Below are 19385 nucleotides of genomic sequence, written 5' to 3' on the forward strand. Positions count from 1 at the left end.
ATGGACACTGACAGTGAGATGCTGCAGTTCCAATGTGAAAACACAGGATATTACAGACTGTGGGAGAAATTGAATAGGATCTGGGTTTGTATCCGGGGCATATCGTGAAGCTTGATTAGGTTCTCAAGGTAATACCAATTAATTAAATTTAACCTGCACAACCACAGCCTGAGCAGCAGGAATCAGTCCAGCACGGGTAGGATTACCACCAACACTGAGCTACCGGACAGACATCATGAACTGGACAGGACACAAGTTAGTGTGATGCTAATGGCAACTTTATTTCATTGGTTCTCCCATTCAAGGAAACTCCAATGGTCAAAACATTCACTGAAAACATAGCAAGAAATTAACATTCAGAATTACAGTCACACATATTACATTATACTGCAATTGTCTCTATACTATTAGATTATACTGCAATTGTCTCTATACTATTAGATTATACTGCAATTGTCTCTATACTATTACAGAGTGTGATGTATATGGGGTGAATTTCTGAGGCTTTCTCTCCTTAGTTCACCATAACTTCAGCGGAGGTTCTGTGAAAACTCCGGAAAATATCAATCATGTTGATGTGGGTTTTCTGGCGTTTCCACTGGTCTTTGGGATTGTCCTGAGGATGTGGAAGATGCCACATCCACACTACTTTCTGTTTTATTCTTGAACTTTTAATGATGTACAGGAGAGCGATGTGCTGATGTTTTAGTGCACTCCATTTAATCAGTCCCAAATGCAGCCTTCACCACTCTCTGCGCATTCTCCGTAAGTTCATTCAGTGCATTATTCAGCAGCTTGTAGGTCATTCCAAATGATGATCCTGCTCCAAAGATGGATCCAACGACTGGTACAAGGTCGAGGACAGCCTCAGCTACTGAAATGGCAACAAAGGCGGAACCTGTCAACATTCTTTTCACAAATTCCTTATTTATTTCACCCACCAGTTTAGTTTTCACCACTGCTTTCAGATCTCTCACAGATTTCCCTGCCACATTGGCCAGTCTTTGAAGAGAGGCATCATCCAGACCCAGATATTGACAGAACTGTATTATTGCTGTAACCAGTATCCCAATGTCACAAGCAAAGGACAGGCCAGGAATGGGCACTGCTCCCACTGTTCCTGAAAGTGTTTCCAACATCCAGACTCGTTTCTTAAGCTGTTTTCTTTTATTCTCTACCATCTTCAACGTTGTGTATGGAAGTGACAGCAAGAAAACATGCTTCTTTATATCGTCAAGGTTATTCACAAAGGTTTCATTTAATTCTGAGAAATCAAACTCATTCAGCCTACAGCTTGATATCAGGAAAACCGTGGGTGATGGAAACCCGAACTCTTTCAACTCAGCAACACAATAAGTCCTGATCTTTTTCAGTTCTTCATCTGTGTTAAACTTTACACCATCCATTTCAAGAGCACGGAGATCATTGTCAATTTTAGATCGAACAAAGTAGACTTTCTTCTTCAGTCGGTTAATCTCTTCGGCAAGTTTTGCATCATGCCCTATAACTCGACAGCCTAAGATAATAATGAAGAAATCGTATCTTTAAAATTCCATTTTGCTCAGGTATGTAGCCTCTGCGAATTTTGTAGTTCCAATTCCTGGCAGGTCCCAGAAGCAAACATTAGGCAGGCTGGGATGTGGGTATGGGGCTGGCTTCATTGTGGCTTCAATGCTATCAACTTCAGCTGCTCCCTTATCATTTCTCCGAAGCCCCCTCATAGCATTGATGAAGCTGGATTTCCCTACGCCTGATTCTCCCGTCACGGCAATGTCAAGCTTTACATTGTTGAGGTCTTCTAACTTCTTCTGTATCAGAGGCAGAGCCGTCTCCAGCCCGCCTGTTTCATAAGTGGACTTGAATTGATTCAGATCTTGCTGACTGAAGAATGTAGATTTCGAAGACTCAGCCATCTGATCTCTGTAAAAAGAATATATTATTTTACATGTGTAGAATTTATCCAAACTGTGAAAAGTTGAAGGAAAACTACAATGGGAAACATGCTGATTTAAAGCAGAAATCAGTGGGGCTGGAACAATTCACTCACAGCTACTGAAAGATGCACTGAGCTGTAAAAGAAAGGGCCTTGCCACCCTTTAACATCACTGATCCCTCTATCCCCATCCTTCATTCCTACTCTCCGTGCTCCTGGGGCATGTACTATACAGGTACTCCTGACATTTGAATAGCTTGTGTTCATTTTGGAGCTTGTTGTATTAAAATAAATTTTGAAGTTAACGTTTGTTATTCATGACGATTAATGTCAAACAGGACAGTGCAGGTATTTAGTGCTGACTCAATCAATCAGGTGACTATTATTAGCACTGTCATGGAGGGGAAAAAGGGCACTGACATGTTGGCATGTTGTCCACATGCCTGACACGAGACTCCCAAAGCAAGCACCCGGAACTCCTGCACGGCAAGCGAGCTCCCGGTGGACAGAGGAAATGTTTCAAGGATACCCACAAAGCCTCCTTGATAAAATGCAACATCCCCACTGACACCTGGGAATCCCTGGCCCAAGACCGCCGTAAGAGGAGGAAGGGCATCCGGGAGGGCGCTGAGCACTTCGAGTCTGGTTGCTGAGAGCATGCAGAAACCAAGCGCAGGCAGCGGAAGGAGCGTGCGGCAAACCAGACTCCCCACCACTCGAGGGACTGCCTATGATGATGATGATGATGTGTTGGCATGTTGTGGGATTGGGAACTGGATTGAAGGATCAGTCCTTTATTTGTTGGTGGGAGAGAAGGAGTTAAGTCAGTGGTGACAAAGGTAGACTGCAGGGGCAGGAGTCGGCCCCACCTGAAGTATACAGTGATTTCCATTAGTGGCAGTGCTCTGATAGGAGTGGGACTGAAAGAAAAGTGCATTTTAATCTTGTTTCCTTTTATAGTGAAATATTCTTTCAAGTTTAGATGGAAGGTGGTCAATATATGAATTGATTTTTACAAACAACACGCAATTCATCAGCTTGTCTCAATAATCAATGAGCACCTGACACCCACTGTGTGTGGATCTTTGATCTGAGTGTGAACAATGAGAGGTGAAGGAGGGAGATACAGAAACCAGCAGGGTGGCAGCACTTTAAAACCAGAAGTGGAGCAGAGGCTGCTCAGTGTAATGGGTGCAATGCCGAACTGTTCTTTAAGCCAAGTAAGGTGACTCACGGAATATGGGAAAGCATAGCATGTTCATTATTTTATATTACTGCATGGATAGAAGCTGTACGGATTGAAATAAAAATATAATTACATCGATTCTATAACTGTTGCTCTGCAGATTGAGAAATAAAACAGCTTAATAATTCATACCCAGCCTCATCTCACCAGGCGTTTTGCTGGCACAAAAAAGTAACTATTACAAGTGTGGAGTCTCATTCCTTCAGATTTTCAATTTTTTGGAGAGATTTTAAAAATGTCAAATCTTAAATTTCTGATCTGTCTCTCTCTTTTAATCCAATTTTTCTCTATTTCTCTTACTGTACCTGCTTTGATATTGAATTCATGGCATTTAATTCACCCTCATTCTCAGTCCTTCCTCTGCTTATTTCCCAATCACAAATCTCATTGGTTATGGAGATACCAGCAACAACAATAACTTGTGTTTATATATCACCTTTTGCTACATAAGGAGCTATTAGGACAAGTGACCAAAAGCTTGGTCAAAGGGGTAGGTTTTATGGAGAATTTTACAGGAGGAGGAAGAGGTAGAGAGGTGGAGATGTTTAAGGAGGCAATTCCAGAGCCTAGGGACAAAGCAGCTGAAGGCACGGCCACCGATGGTGGGGTGTGAAGGCTTTTGGGTGAAAAATCTGTGTTCAAGACTGAAAAAAACAGCCAATCGGGGGATGTGCAGTCAGTCAGGCAGACAGCATGCTTTATGACATCAGAATTGGTCAATCAGCAAAAGGATGAAGTTATCTCTGTCCAGGCAGGAATTTGACACCAGGCTAATCACGAGGAAGAAGCATGCAAGACAGTCTATGAATGAAGAACAAAGCTGTAGGACACGCATCTCAAGGAGGAACCAAGGGAGATGTTGATGAGGCCAGTCGAGACTTGGAGCTTACCTCAACTTGGTCTTACCTCAACGTGTCCGACCACGCCTGCCTTCGGAGACTGTGCTTCCACAAGATGGTAATCAATGAAATATGTGAGCTCATCAGGCCAGATATGCAGCCTGCTATCAGGACATCGTGTCGGTTGAGGTCAAGGTCACCACGGCACTGTCTTTCTACGTGTCCGGTTCCTTTCGGGCCTCTGCGGTCGGGATTTCCCCTCTGTCTCACCATGCCACCCATTGCTGCATTGAACAGGTCAGGGAGGCCCTGTACGCGCAAAAGATGGACTTTATCACCTTCCCCATGACCACGGAGGCTCAGACTGGAGCATTCTACCATATTGCTAAGTTCCCCAGGGTGCAGGGAGCAATACAGTGCACTCACTTCGCCATGCGGGCACCTTTTCAGGACCCAGAGCTTTTTCGTAACAGAAAAGGATTTCACTCTCTGAAGGTCCAACTAGTTGTCGACCACAACCAGATAATAATGGCAGTGAATGCCAAATGTCCAGGCACCTTCGATGAGGCTCACATCCTGCGTGAGAGCGCTGTCTGACATGTTTGAATCAGCCACAAGGATGCTGGATGCTTGGTGATAACCTATATGGCCTAACCACACGACTGATGACCCCACTGCGTGACACCCACCGAGGCCGAGAAGCGATACAACCAGAGCCACAGAGACACACGCAATTTGGTCCACAAGACAGAAACTGTGCTTAAGCAGCGCTTCAGATGTCTGGACCAGTCAGGAGGGGAGCTACAATACAACCCTGAACAAGTAGGTAAATTTGTGGTCGTGTGCTCAAATTGACATAAGGGACTGATGCTCTACCTCAGGAAAGAGAGGAAGAGGACGACGAGGTGCTGGACGCTGACCTAGGACCGGATAATCAGGCTGGCTATGCAACCATGCCCACGACCCCCTCCAAACCGCAGGAAAGGGCCCGTGGTGGCTACATAAGCTGCAAGAGCATGAGGAGCTGATATCTGAAAAATTTGTCTGAAAGAACGTTGCTATGAGTGACAACGCTGTCAGTCGAGGAGGCGGGAGCTCGGAGCAGCGCGAGTCCGGGGTCGGCGAGAGGCCTATAAAGGCCAGCGGGAGTCAGGCAGTTCGAGCAGTCAGTCGAGGAGGCGGGAGCTCGGAGCAGCGCGAGTCCGGGGTCGGCGAGAGGCCTATAAAGGCCAGCGGGAGTCGAGCAGTTCGAGCAGTCAGTCGAGGAGGCGGGAGCTTGGAGCAGCACGAGTCCGGGGTCGGCGAGAGGCCTATAAAGGCCAGCGGGAGTCGAGCAGTTCGAGCAGTCAGTCGAGGAGGCGGGAGCTCGGAGCAGCGCGAGGCCTATAAAGGCCAGCGGGAGTCGAGCAGTTCGAGCAGTCAGTCGAGGAGGCGGGAGCTCGGAGCAGCGCGAGTCCGGGGTCGGCGAGAGGCCTATAAAGGCCAGCGGGAGTCAGGCAGTTCGAGCAGTCAGTCGAGGAGGCGGGAGCTCGGAGCAGCGCGAGTCCGGGGTCGGCGAGAGGCCTATAAAGGCCAGCGGGAGTCGAGCAGTTCGAGCAGTCAGTCGAGGAGGCGGGAGCTCGGAGCAGCGCGAGTCCGGGGTCGGCGAGAGGCCTATAAAGGCCAGCGGGAGTCGAGCAGTTCGAGCAGTCAGTCGAGGAGGCGGGAGCTCGGAGCAGCGCGAGTCCGGGGTCGGCGAGAGGCGTACCGGTGCAGCTACAGGGAGAAGGCAAAGAAAGAAACAAAGGTGACGTTACAGCCTAGGGGGTAAGTGATTGGCTGGTGATTGGTGAGTAGTTTTTCTTTTTCTTCTTATATTAGTCAGTAACTTTTAACATTGTTGTTGCCAATTTAAGTGTATCTAAGGGTTAAGTCATGGCAGGAGAGCTCGGTCGGGTGTTATGCTCCTCCTGTACCATGTGGGAATTCAGGGACACTTCCGGTGTCCCTGACGACTACGTGTGCGGGAAGTGTGTCCACCTCAAGCTCCTGACTGTCCGCGTTGCGGAGTTGGAGCTGAGGGTGGATTCGCTCTGGAGCATCCACGATGCTGAGAATGACGTGAGTATCACGTGTAGTGAGTTGGTCTTACCGCAGGGAAAGGGTCCACAGCCAGCTAGGGAATGGAAGACCAGCAGGAAGAGTAGTGCAAGGAAGGTAGTGCAGGGGTCCCCTGTGGTCATCCCCCTGCAAAACAGATACACTGTTTTGAGTACTGTTGAGAGGGATGACTCATCAGGGGAGGGCAGCAGCAGCCAAGTTCATGGCACCGTGGCTGGCTCTGCTGCACAGGAGGGCAAGAAAAAGAGTGGGACAGCAATAGTGATAGGGGATTCAATGGTGAGGGGAATAGATAGGCGTTTCTGCGGCCGCGACCGAGACTCCAGGATGGTATGTTGCCTCCCTGGTGCAAGGGTCAAGGATGTCTCGGAGCGGGTGCAGGACATTCTGAAATGGGAGGGAGAACAGCCAGTTGTCGTGGTGCACATTGGTACCAACGACATAGGTAAAAAAAGGGATGAGGTCCTACGAAACGAATTTAAGGAGCTAGGAGCTAAATTAAAAAGTAGGACCTCAAAAGTAGTAATCTCGGGATTGCTACCAGTGCCACGTGATAGTCAGAGTAGGAATCGCAGGATAGCGCAGATGAATACGTGACTTGAGCAGTGGTGCAGCAGGGAGGGATTCAAATTCCTGGGGCATTGGGACCGGTTCTGGGGAAGGTGGGACCAGTACAAACCGGACGGTCTGCACCTGGGCAGGACCGGAACCAATGTCCTAGGGGGAGTATTTGTTAGTGCTGTTGGGGAGGATTTAAACTAATATGGCAGGGGGATGGGAACCAATGCAGGGAGACAGAGGGAAACAAAAAGGAGGCAAAAGCAAAAGACAGAAAGGAGATGAGGAAAAGTGGAGGGCGGAGAAACCCAAGGCAAAGAACAAAAAGGGCCACTGTACAGCAAAATTCTAAAAGGACAAAGGGTGTTGAAAAAACAAGCCTGAAGGCTTTGTGTCTTAATGCAAGGAGTATCCGCAATAAGGTGGATGAATTAATTGTGCAAATAGATGTTAATAAATATGATGTGATTGGGACTACGGAGACGTGGCTCCAGGATGATCAGGGCTGGGAACTCAACATTCAGGGGTATTCAACATTCAGGAAAGATAGAATAAAAGGAAAAGGAGGTGGGGTAGCATTGTTGGTTAAAGAGGAGATTAATGCAATAGTTAGGAAAGACATTAGCTTGGATGATGTGGAATCTATATGGGTAGAGCTGCAGAACACCAAAGGGCAAAAAACGTTAGTAGGAGTTGTGTACAGACCTCCAAACAGTAATAGGGATGTTGGGGAGGGCATCAAACAGGAAATTAGGGGTGCATGCAATAAAGGTGTAGCAGTTATAATGGGTGACTTTAATATGCACATAGATTGGGCTAGCCAAACTGGAAGCAATACGGTGGAGGAGGATTTCCTGGAGTGCATAAGGGATGGTTTTCTAGACCAATAGGTTGAGGAACCAACTAGGGAGGAGGCCATCTTAGACTGGGTGTTGTGTAATGAGAGAGGATTAATTAGCAATCTCATTGTGCGAGGCCCCTTGGGGAAGAGTGACCATAATATGGTGTATTTCTGCATTAGGATGGAGAATGAAACAGTAAATTCAGAGACCATGGTCCAGAACTTAAAGAAGGGTAACTTTGAAGGTATGAGGCATGAATTGGCTAGGATAGATTGGCGAATGATACTTAGGGGGTTGACTGTGGATGGGCAATGGCAGACATTTAGAGACCGCATGGATGAATTACAACAATTGTACATTCCTGTCTGGCGTAAAAATAAAAAAGGGAAGGTGGCTCAACCGTGGTTATCTAGGGAAATCAGGGATAGTATTAAAGCCAAGGAAGTGGCATACAAATTGGTCAGAAATAGCAGCGAACCTGGGGACTGGGAGAAATTTAGAACTCAGCAGAGGAGGACAAAGGGTTTGATTAGGGCAGGGAAAATGGAGTACGAGAAGAAGCTTGCAGGAAACATTAAGGTGGATTGCAAAAGTTTCTATAGGTATGTAAAGAGAAAAAGGTTAGTAAAGACAAATGTAGGTCCCCTGCAGTCAGAATCAGGGGAAGTCATAACGGGGAACAAAGAAATGGCAGACCAATTGAACAAGTACTTTGGTTCGGTATTCACTAAGGAGGATACAAACAACCTTCCGGATATAAAAGGGGTTAGAGGGTCTAGTAAGGAGGGGGAACTGAGGGAAATCTTTATTAGTCGGGAAATTGTGTTGGGGAAATTGATGGGATTGAAGGCCGATAAATCCCCAGGGCCTGATGGACTGCATCCCAGAGTACTTAAGGAGGTGGCCTTGGAAATAGCGGATGCATTGACAGTCATTTTCCAACATTCCATTGACTCTGGATCAGTTCCTATGGAGTGGAGGGTAGCCAATGTAACCCCATTTTTTAAAAAAGGAGGGAGAGAGAAAACAGGGAATTATAGACCAGTCAGCCTGACCTCAGTAGTGGGTAAAATGATGGAATCAATTATTAAGGATGTCATAGCTGCGCATTTGGAAAGAGGTGACATGATAGGTCCAAGTCAGCATGGATTTGTGAAAGGGAAATCATGCTTGACAAATCTTCTGGAATTTTTTGAGGATGTTTCCAGTAGAGTGGACAAAGGAGAACCATTTGATGTGGTATATTTGGACTTTCAGAAGGCTTTCGACAAGGTTCCACACAAGAGATTAATGTGCAAAGTTAAAGCACATGGGATTGGGGGTAGTGTGCTGACGTGGATTGAGAACTGGTTGTCAGACAGAAAGCAAAGAGTAGGAGTAAACGGGTACTTTTCAGAATGGCAGGCAGTGACTAGTGGGGTGCCGCAAGGTTCTGTGCTGGGGCCCCAGCTGTTTACATTGTACATTAATGATTTAGACGAGGGGATTAAATGCAGTATCTCCAAATTTGCAATGACACTAAGTTGGGTGGCAGTGTGAGCTGCGAGGGGGATGCTATTAGGCTGCAGAGTGACTTGGATAGGTTAGGTGAGTGGGCAAATGCATGGCAGATGAAGTATAATGTGGATAAATGTGAGGTTATCCACTTTGGTGGTAAAAACAGAGAGACAGACTATTATCTGAATGGTGACAGATTAGGAAAAGGGAAGGTGCAACGAGACCTGGGTGTCATGGTACATCAGTCATTGAAGGTTAGCATGCAGGTACAGCAGGCGGTTAAGAAAGCAAATGGCATGTTGGCCTTCATAGCGAGGGGATTTGAATACAGGGGCAGGGAGGTGTTGCTACAGTTGTACAGGGCCTTGGTGAGGCCACACCTGGAGTATTGTGTACAGTTTTGGTCTCCTAACTTGAGGAAGGACATTCTTGCTATTGAGGGAGTGCAGCGAAGATTCACCAGACTGATTCCCGGGATGGCGGGACTGACCTATCAAGAAAGACTGGATCAACTGGGCTTGTATTCACTGGAGTTCAGAAGAATGAGAGGGGACCTCATAGAAACGTTTAAAATTCTGACGGGTTTAGACAGGTTAGATGCAGGAAGAATGTTCCCAATGTTGGGGAAGTCCAGAACCAGGGGTCACAGTCTGAGGATAAGGGGTAAGCCATTTAGGACCGAGATGAGGAGAAACTTCTTCACCCAGAGAGTGGTGAACCTGTGGAATTCTCTACCACAGAAAGTAGTTGAGGCCAATTCACTAAATATATTCAAAAGGGAGTTAGATGATGTCCTTACTACTCGGGGGATCAAGGGTTCTGGCGAGAAAGCAGGAAGGGGGTACCGGAATTTCATGTTCAGCCATGAACTCATTGAATGGCGGTGCAGGCTCGAAGGGCTGAATAGCCTGCTCCTGCACCTATTTTCTATGTTTCTATGTTTCTATGTGCCCATCACCTTGGTGCCTGTTAAAGTTTACATTGATTGAAGTTAAGTTTTATTTAACCCTTTCATGTTAAGGAATCACCACTGTGTAATGGTCCAGCTATCTGAGACAATGCACAACAAGGTTATGTTCAATAAAAATAATTGTATACCAACATTGGTCTGAAATCACAGGCAAAAACACCCCACCCCCGCCCACACCCCACTTTTTCCACCACTGACATCAATCAAATATTCAACATGTCCAGCAACATAGAATACATTGCAAAGGAGGACCGTGGTCCCCTCTACCCTTACAGTGCAACAAATTGCATACACCCAGATGGAGATATAACACAGCCATCACCTGCGGACATGTACCTCACTTTCCTTCCCCCCTCACCTTCTGCCCACCTCCATCCCTTCCCCTCCTCGCTCCATGGTGCATGGCCGAGGAGCTCCTCAGGCGCTGCCTCATTGGGGGGGAGGGGGGTGAAGGCAGAGGCGGTGGTTGCACGGGTACAGGAGTGGGGGGTGGTGAGGGGGAACATTTTTTGATGCAGAAGCAGGATCTTGGTCCTGCCTCTCATACGTCGTTCACAGTGGTGGTGCGGAACCTAGGGTAGGAGTGCCGTGCTCCTGGACCCACTGGGAGGCCTGTGCCACGAGGGTTCCTGGCTATCGTCTCCAGGGCCCCCACCATCCGCGGAATGTACTTGGACATGGTGGCCAGCTGTCAGGATATGCCCCCCAATGCTTCAAGGAGCTGGTCACCAATGTCTACAGTCCTCCTCGACAACTGTACCATCTCTCCACTCTCATGTTGCGCTCATGGAACAGACCTGCCGCGTCCACGAAACCTCCGTGGGGTTTGCGCCGTCCTGGGGACAAATGGGGTGCCCTGTGGCGAGGTGCTTGGGGTCGGTACCTCCAGAGTGGAGGCGGGAATGATCGGAGGAGCACTAGATGACCTTGGGATGGAATGGCTTCTGGAGCGTGGCGATGCAGGTTCCTCGAAGTCCACGCTCTCATCCATAGAGAATTAACCCAGCGGATTGACGGGCGAGAATCGGAGCTCCTCAGCAGATCGTCCGGCGAGTCCGGCCCCACATCCCCAGCTTCTAGCCTCTGTGGTCTTGCCTGGAGCTGCGCTGCTGACTGAGCTGCAAAACACAAATGAGTTTATTAGAGGAGAAGGGTGACAAGGTGATTGCAGCGCTACACACAGCATATGCACGACAAAAGCACCATCGCTATCAAGATCATCACAGACATCACATTTCATGACCATCAACACATTCTGCATTGCAATGATTTTTATTAGGCCAGCATTATTTCTAGGACAATTTTAGAAATCATCTATCATATATGAGTGTTCAGATATGAGTGGGTGTGGCATCTATTGACTTTACATCACCCAATGGTGTAAACTTTACTCACGTCGCTTCATTTCAGGATCTGCAGATGCGTCCGTGGCTGTCCGGGTGTGCTTCCCCATGAGTGCGAGCACTCGCTCCTCCATCTCAGTGATGTCGCTGGGGACTGGTGGACCCCACCCGTTCGCCTCTGCACGGACCTCATCGTCAATTGCTTCTTCTGTAAAAGGTAACAGGACGACATGGCATGAGATCATTGCATGATATCATTGCTAGTTACTGTTACAGAGACTGATACAATACATAACTGACAGATGTAATCAAGATTATTATGATAATTATTATTCTTTGCCAACAGACGTACACCGTGACTGCAGGCTTTGAGTAAAACATTCCCGGTAAAAGTGAAAGACCTCACATCTGATGATTGTCACTCATGACTGTTACAAATCAAATTATATAAATACATAAGTAAATGTAATACTTACTCTTGTAGATCCCACAAGGTTATTCCATCGTTTGCGGCCTTTGGTTGCCCTCACACACCTCGTTGGTTGAAGATAAGACCACCTCTGCTATCTCTTCTGATATGCCTTTGGGGTGGGCTTCCCACGCCCTCTCTGTGTCAAATCACCCCAGTGAAACTCGACCTCCTGGAGGAGGGAGGCAGTTGCTTCGTTTGAGAACCTTCTCGCTCTTTTGCGCGTTCCAATGTGCTCCTCTCCCAGCTTGCTGCTCTTTCCAGCGTCAGTCTCCACAGAGTGCTGTGTCGCCTCCTCCTCTCCCTCCATTATAGGCCAAATTCGGGCAAATATGTGGCTGGTAACAGCTAATATTTTGTTTCCCTATTTGCTCTAAACTCTCCCTCCTTCCTCTCAATGCAGCCACACCACACGCACACACGCCTTCAGTCCCTCTCAGCTCCCTCTCTCTCTGTCTCCTCTTCTGCACGTCATGCTGACCCTTGACCTCCTGAATCGCGGGAATCGAGCATTGCCATGCGGTTCCTAAGGACAGCAACACTTTACGGCAGAAGATCAGAGAGATTTAACGCTACTGCCCATTTCATCTCGCTCAAGGTAACGCACAATTTCAAAAATGGAGACGAGGGGCTTTGAGAATGGGAGAAAAGCCAGCGATCTGAAAACCCATTTTTCGCTCCCATGCCTGCAATAATGCCCATTTTTGGCGATCTGCACAAAAGTGTAAAATCTAACCTATAGTCTTCAGATACTTTTAATAAAGTCCATTGTATTGTGTTGTGTTAGTGCTCTGTTTGTTTGTTACAAAACACTAGGCAGGCATTAGGACCCTGAGGGAACTCTTCACAGTTGCTGGAGTTAAGTTAATTTCTCCTGGCTCAGCTTGTCTGTTATTGACATAAACAACATTTTTGAAAATTCAAATCTTTGTTTGTGTTACGTCCTTACTATACAGTATAAATGCACACGAGGCCCATACTTGAGATAAAATCACCCTGTGACCAGTTACCTTTATTACCAAGAACTCAAGTGATGAAAGTGGTTGGAGCTTCCCCTTTTATACCTGAAAGTTCAGATTAGGAGTGTCTCCCACAAGTTCACACCCTTGTGGTCAATGTTCTCAAGGTGTACAACTTAGGTCAGCTTATACATGGGTTACATTGATAGTTGAATACATGACATCACCTCCCCCGCAAAGTCTTATTGGGATCACAGGTTAAGTGTCTCTGGTGATTTACGCTCCCTTGTAGAAAGCCTGAGTTGGGGCTCCGGTTGTTGGGCGCTGGCCTGAGTGTCTGCTGTTTGCAGTGCCTCTGGCCTGTCCGGACTGACCACAGTGACTGGGCTCTCCTCCACTTGGTTCCGGTGTTCGGTCATCTGTGGTGGAGTAAACTCTACGTCGTGTTCTTCCTCTGCTATGGGGTTGCGGAACCTCCTTTTAGTTTGATCCAAGTGTTTGTGGCAGATTTGTCCATTGGTAAGTTTAACTACCAAAACCCTATTCCCCTCTTTGGCAATCACAGTGCCTGCAAGCTATTTGGGCCCTGCAGCACAATTAAGGACAAAAACAGGGTCATTGACATCAATACATCGCGCCCTCGCATTCCTGTCATGGTCGTCACATTGTGACAGACACCTGCTCTCAACAATTTCTTTCATGGTGGGGTGTATAAGGGATAACCTGGTTTTGAGCGTCCTTTTCATTAGCAGCTCTGCGGGTGGAACCCCTGTGAGCGAGTGTGGTCGGGATCTATTGGCCAACAGGAGGCGTGATAAGCGGCTTTGTAGGGAACCCCCTTGGATTCGAAGCATCCCCTGTTTGATTGTCTGCACTGCTCGTTCCACCTGGCCATTTGAGGCCGGCTTGAAAGGTGCCGTTCTGACATGGTTGATTCCATTGCCTGCCATGAAGTCCTGGAATTCAGTGCTTGTGAAGCACGGGCCATTGTCACTGACCAAGACATCCGGTAGACCATGGGCGGCGAACGTTGCCCGTAGACTTTCTACCGTGGCAGAGGATGTGCTTAAATTTAGAATGGCACACTTAATCATTTTGAGTAGGCGTGTACTACAACCAAAAACATTTTTCACATGAAAGGACCTGCATAGTCCACATGCATGCATGACCATGGCTTGGCAGGCCAGGACCGGGGCTAAGGGGTGCTTCGCCCAGCTGAGCACACGTGTTGCACCTGCGAACACAAAGTTCCAGGTCTGCATCTATCCCTGGCCACCAAAGATGTGACCTGACAATTGCTGTCATCATGACAATGTCCGGGTGCTCATTGTGAAGTTCTCTGATAAACACCTCTCTGCCCATCTGGGGCATGACTACTCAGTTTCCCCACAATAGGCAATCGGCCTGAATCGAGAGTTCCTCCTTGCTCCTATGAAACGGTTTAAATTCCTCAGGACATGCCCCATACGTGGCTGCTCAGTCCCCATTCAGGACACATTTCTTAACTAAAGACAGTAGCGGGTCTTTATTTGTCCAGACTTTAATCTGACGGGCTGTCACGGGTGAGCCTTCGCTTTCGAAAGCTTCAACAGCCATGACCATCTCAGTGTCATGCTCAGTTGTCCCCTCAGTGGTGGCAAGTGGGAGCCTGCTGAGTGCATCGGCGCAGTTTTCAATGCCCGGTCTGTGCTGAATTGTGTAGTCATAGGCGGCTAACGAGAGTGGCCACCTCTGTATGCGGGCCAATGCATTCGCATTTATGGCCTTGTTGTCGGCCAAAAGGGACGTTAGGGGTTTGTGATCTGTCTCCAGCTCAAATTTCCTGCCAAACAGGTACTGGTGCATTTTTTTTACTGCATATACACATGCTAGTGCTTCCTTTTCTACCATCCTGTAGCCCCCTTCTGCCTGGGACAGACTTCTGGAGGCATAAGCTACCGGCTGTAACTGACCATTGGCATTCACATGCTGCAACACACACCCAACCCCATAGGACAACGCATAGCACATTAAAACAAGTTTCTTACACGGGTCATACAATGTTAAAAGTTTGTTGGAGCATAACAAGTTGCGTGCTCTATCAAAAGCCCTTTCCTGGCTGTCCCCGCAGACCCAATCGCGACCTTTGCGCAGCAGCACATGTAGCAGCTCTAATATCATGCTCAATTTGGGAAGAAATTTACCAAAATAGTTCAGGAGCCCCAGGAACGAACGCAGCTCCGTCGTGTTACGGGGTCTGGGTGCTCTCTGGATCGCTTCCATTTTGGACGCAGTAGTTCTGATCCCATCTGCTGCTACCCTCCGCCCCAGGAATTCTACCTCTGCAGCTAAGAAGACGCACTTCGCCTTTTTCAGTCGCAGCCCTACCCGGTCCAGTCTACGTAGCACCTCCTCCAGGTTGTGGAGGTGTTCTTCAGTATCGCGACCCGTGATGAGGATGTCGTCTTGAAAAACCAGCGTCCTTGGAATCGACTCGAGGAGGCTTTCCATATTTCGCTGAAAGCTCGTGGCGACCGAACGAATCCCGAACGGACATCTGTTATACTCAAACAACCTCTTGTGTGTCGTGATGGTGGTCAGCTTCTTTGACTCACTTGCCAGCTCCTGGGTCATGTAAGCTGAGGTCAGGTACAACTTTGAAAAAAGTTTGCTACTGGATAGCGTCGCAAAGAGGTCCTCCGCTCTCGGTAGCTGGTACTGGTCTTGGAGTGACACCCGATTGATGGTGGCCTTGTAATCACCACATATCCTGACCGACCCATCCGCCTTGAGCACCGGCACGATCGGGTTCGCCCAGTCACTGAATTCGATGCCTTTCCTCAGCATGCGGTCCAATTCGTATTCTATCTTTTCCCGCATCACGTACGGCACCACTCTGGCCTTGTGGTGTACTGGCCTGGTGTCCGGGTTTATGTGAATCACTACCTTGGCCCCCATGAAAGTGCCGATGCCGGGTTGAAATAATGAGTCAAATTTGTCCAGGATCTGTGAACATGATACTCGCTCCACAGAAGAAATTGCATTGACATCGCCCCATTTCCAGTTCATGACAGCAAGCCAACTCCTCCCCAGTAATGCGGGACCATCCTCCAGGACAATCCAGAGTAGCAACCTGTTCTCCGAATCTTTGTGGGTCATGACTACCGTGGCGCTACCCAGCACCGGAATGATCTGCTTTGTATATGTCCTTAGCTGTGCATCAATCGGCAATTATTTTGGCCTCTTGGCCTTGGACGCCCACAACTTGTCGAACTGTTTGATTCTCATCAGGGACTGGTTGGACCTCATGTCTAGCTCCATTAATACTGGGATGCCATTGAGGAGCACTTTCATCATTATCGGTGGCGTCCTGGTATATGAACTGTATATGTGTCCCACATGAACTCGCTGAACTTCAGCTTCCAGCAATTTCCCCCAGTGTTCATTTGGCCTCGTAGGCCTTACATCGGGCCCGTCCTCCTCGTACATCAACCTGGCTGCAGGCTTCCTACATATACGCGCCAAGTTACCGCTGACATTGCAGTTTCTGCAGGTATATTGCTGATACATGCAAGCTCTGGCTAGGTATTTGCCTCCACACCTCTAGCATGAGCTAGAGGCCCTATTGTTGGAAGCAAAAGGTCCATTACCAGTCGATTGTCTTTGAAACTGTCCTTAAGTGCACCATTAACAGGTGTTGATGGCCCCATTACTGGCCGCATTGTCCATTGCAATGGCATGAATCACCATTCAGCTCGTCATTGTCTCTTTTGAATTCCCCCTTTGGGTTCAACTACATGCTGGGGCATGTCCGATTTCCCTTGTCTGCCCAGAGAACTGTGTGCCGCATTAACAATGTTGACTCCCTGGTCGTTTGTCGCATTTGAGCCAAGATTTTTGTCATATATCATTCTGGTCTCTTCCTCCCCTGATATAAATGTCTGAGCTGTCAGAGCCCCCGCTTCCAAGGTCAAGTCTTTGGTCTCAATCAGTTTCCTGGAAACCCCAACTTGCCCGATGCCCTCAGTAAATAAATCTCGCAGCATCTCAGCCCTGCATGCATCTGGAAACTTACATAGGTTCCCCAGTCGCTGGAGATCTGCGATGAAGTCCGGAACACTTTGCCCTTCTCGCCGCCGGTGAGTGTAAAACCGGTGACTCGCCATGTACATGCTGCTCGCCGGTTTAAGGTGTTCCCCGATCAACTTACTGAGCTCTTCAAATGTCTTGTCCGCCGGCTTCTCTGGCGCTAGAAGGTCCTTCATCAGGGAGTACGTTCTGGATCCACAAACCGTCAGGAGATGAGCCCTGCATTTGTCGGCCGAATCCTGTCTCAACCATTCCTTAGTGACAAAACTTTGCTGTCGTTTCTCAATAAAGTCATCCCAATCATCACCAACACCGTACCTCTCTTCTGTGCTGCTAGTGGCCATGCTCGCGTGGTTTAAACCCCAGTTTCTCGTCGCCAATATTACGTCCTTACTATACAGTATAAATGCACACGAGGCCCATACTTGAGAGAAGGTCACTCTGTGACCAGTTCACTTTATTACCAAGACCTCAAGTGATGAAGGTGGGTGGAGCTTCCCCTTTTATACCTGAAAGTCCAGGTTTGGAGTGTCTCCCACAAGTTCACCCACTTGTGGTCAATGTTCTCAAGGTGTACAACTTAGGTCAGCTTATACATGGGTTACACTGATAGTAGAATACATGACAGTTTGTGTCTCAGTGTTCTTATAAGTCTTAGTGTCTGAAACCCACAGGAAAAAGTGGTACAGGTGATTAAAGTGGGAACTGCACAAGAGACCATAATTGGAGGAAGCCTCTCTCACCACATTGCTGCTCACTATCACTACACTGAGGCATTGGCCCTCTGATCTCCACTTTACCTGCAATCTACTACATCAGCATGGGTGCTGCTTATACTGTTTCACCTTGGTCCTCAGAATCCGACCAATACGATCCCCACCAGCCACAACACCAGCCTTCTGCTCAAGGACCTGATTCTCCACAGGGGAGTGGGGGGAAGGAACCACAGGGCTGCACCGTGCCACAAGCAATCCCCCCAACACAGGGTATACAGGCAGAGAATAAGCTTCCTGGACATGACTGAGCAGCGGGAGGCTCAGGCTATCATGCCAGGATGTCGCAGATAATTGTAACTTGCTGGAGCAAGACCTTCTGCCCAGAGGTGGACACTCATTGTCAGTAACTGTCAGTAACCAGCGCCCTCAACATCTCCTCAGGCTCCTTCCAGGGATCTGCAGCAGACATTTGCAGGACCTTGCTGTTGGCTGCCCACAGCTGCATCACCCAGATCACTGACACCCTCTTTCACAAGGCAGCCAGTTATATACACTCTGCCACTGATGGAGCCAGTGTTACTGAACGGGCGCTCGGCTTTGCAGCTCTGGCTGGATTCCCGCCGGTGCAGGTCGTCATCGACTGCACACATGGCCATCAGGGCATTCCATCATCACCCAGGAATATCTGTGAACCGCAAAGGCTTCCACTCCCTCAACGTCTGCAACTATGATTATGCATGTGTGGATCAGATTCCCTGGCAGCTGACATGACACTTGCATGCTGGGCCAGTCCACCTTCCCTTAGCTCTTCATACCTCCAAACACACTTACCAGCTGGCTGCTTGGAGACAAGGGCTATCCACTGAAGACGTGGCACATGACACCCCTGAGGAGGGTTATAATGACAGCCACATTTCCACCAGATGTGCCACAGAGCAAGCAATAGCCATGCTGAAGATGTGCTTCAGATGCCTCGACAGATCTGGAGGAGCCTTTCAGTACACACCAGCCCAGCCAGGATCTCCAGAATCATCGTCGTCTGCTGGGCACTGCACAACATAGCGCAGCAGCGAGGATTGGAACTGCAGGAGGAGCATGGCACACAGCACACAGCCTCTTAGGTTCCTCCTCCTCGTCTTCCGTCTCCTCGTCCTAAGGTGCAGATGACACCAGCAGCGACGCATATTGGTGCTTGAGAGGCCGGGGTTGGCCTTATCATGGCCAGATTTACTGAACTTAGCCCAATGCAGTCACATCACTGCCACATGCTGTACTAAGTACAACCGCCCCCCGCCCCGCCCCTCCCACAACACCATAAAGCATCCCGATAATGACCAAGACATTCCTCTCAACCAAAGCCCCAGTGTTCAAGGTTAAGGAATGTCTCACCATTCATTCTAAGTGACAAGGCCACTTCCACGGTTTGAGGCAAAAGTGGACAATACCCAAAAGTGGTACACTGAAAAACATTTACGTGTATCTTCAAAATAACTGAAACTTAACAAACATATTTTGATAAGGCCATTCACATAGCCTTGTGCATCTACATTTGCAACATTTTTCTTTTCCAAGTACTTCTACATGGTGCAACTCCTGTGACTTCAGCAGAGGTAGAGGCAGGCAGGCTGCTCACTTTCCTACTGTGACGGGTTAGACCTCTTGGCAGACGTCCTCTGTGTTTGGAGCCTGTGATGGCCTCGCCAATGACTGCTTCTCCTGCAACTGTGCAGAGGCAGACTTGGCCATCCGGATCGGAGGAAGCATGTGAGGCTCGGACTGAGGGGGTGGCAATGGGGGAGAAGTGGGAACACTTTGAGAGGAGCCCCAATTTCCATGTCCTCTTTC

General features: G+C 48.4%; 1 pseudogene; it reads right to left on the reverse strand.

Moving 5' to 3' along the window:
• Positions 1–256: 256 nt before the first annotated feature.
• The window catches only part of LOC139265773 (interferon-inducible GTPase 5-like), a 50870-nt pseudogene continuing 31741 nt past the window's right edge, over positions 257–19385 (reverse strand).

The sequence above is a fragment of the Pristiophorus japonicus genome, chromosome 6, assembly GCF_044704955.1.
Source record: "Pristiophorus japonicus isolate sPriJap1 chromosome 6, sPriJap1.hap1, whole genome shotgun sequence".
NCBI lineage: Eukaryota > Metazoa > Chordata > Chondrichthyes > Pristiophoridae > Pristiophorus > Pristiophorus japonicus.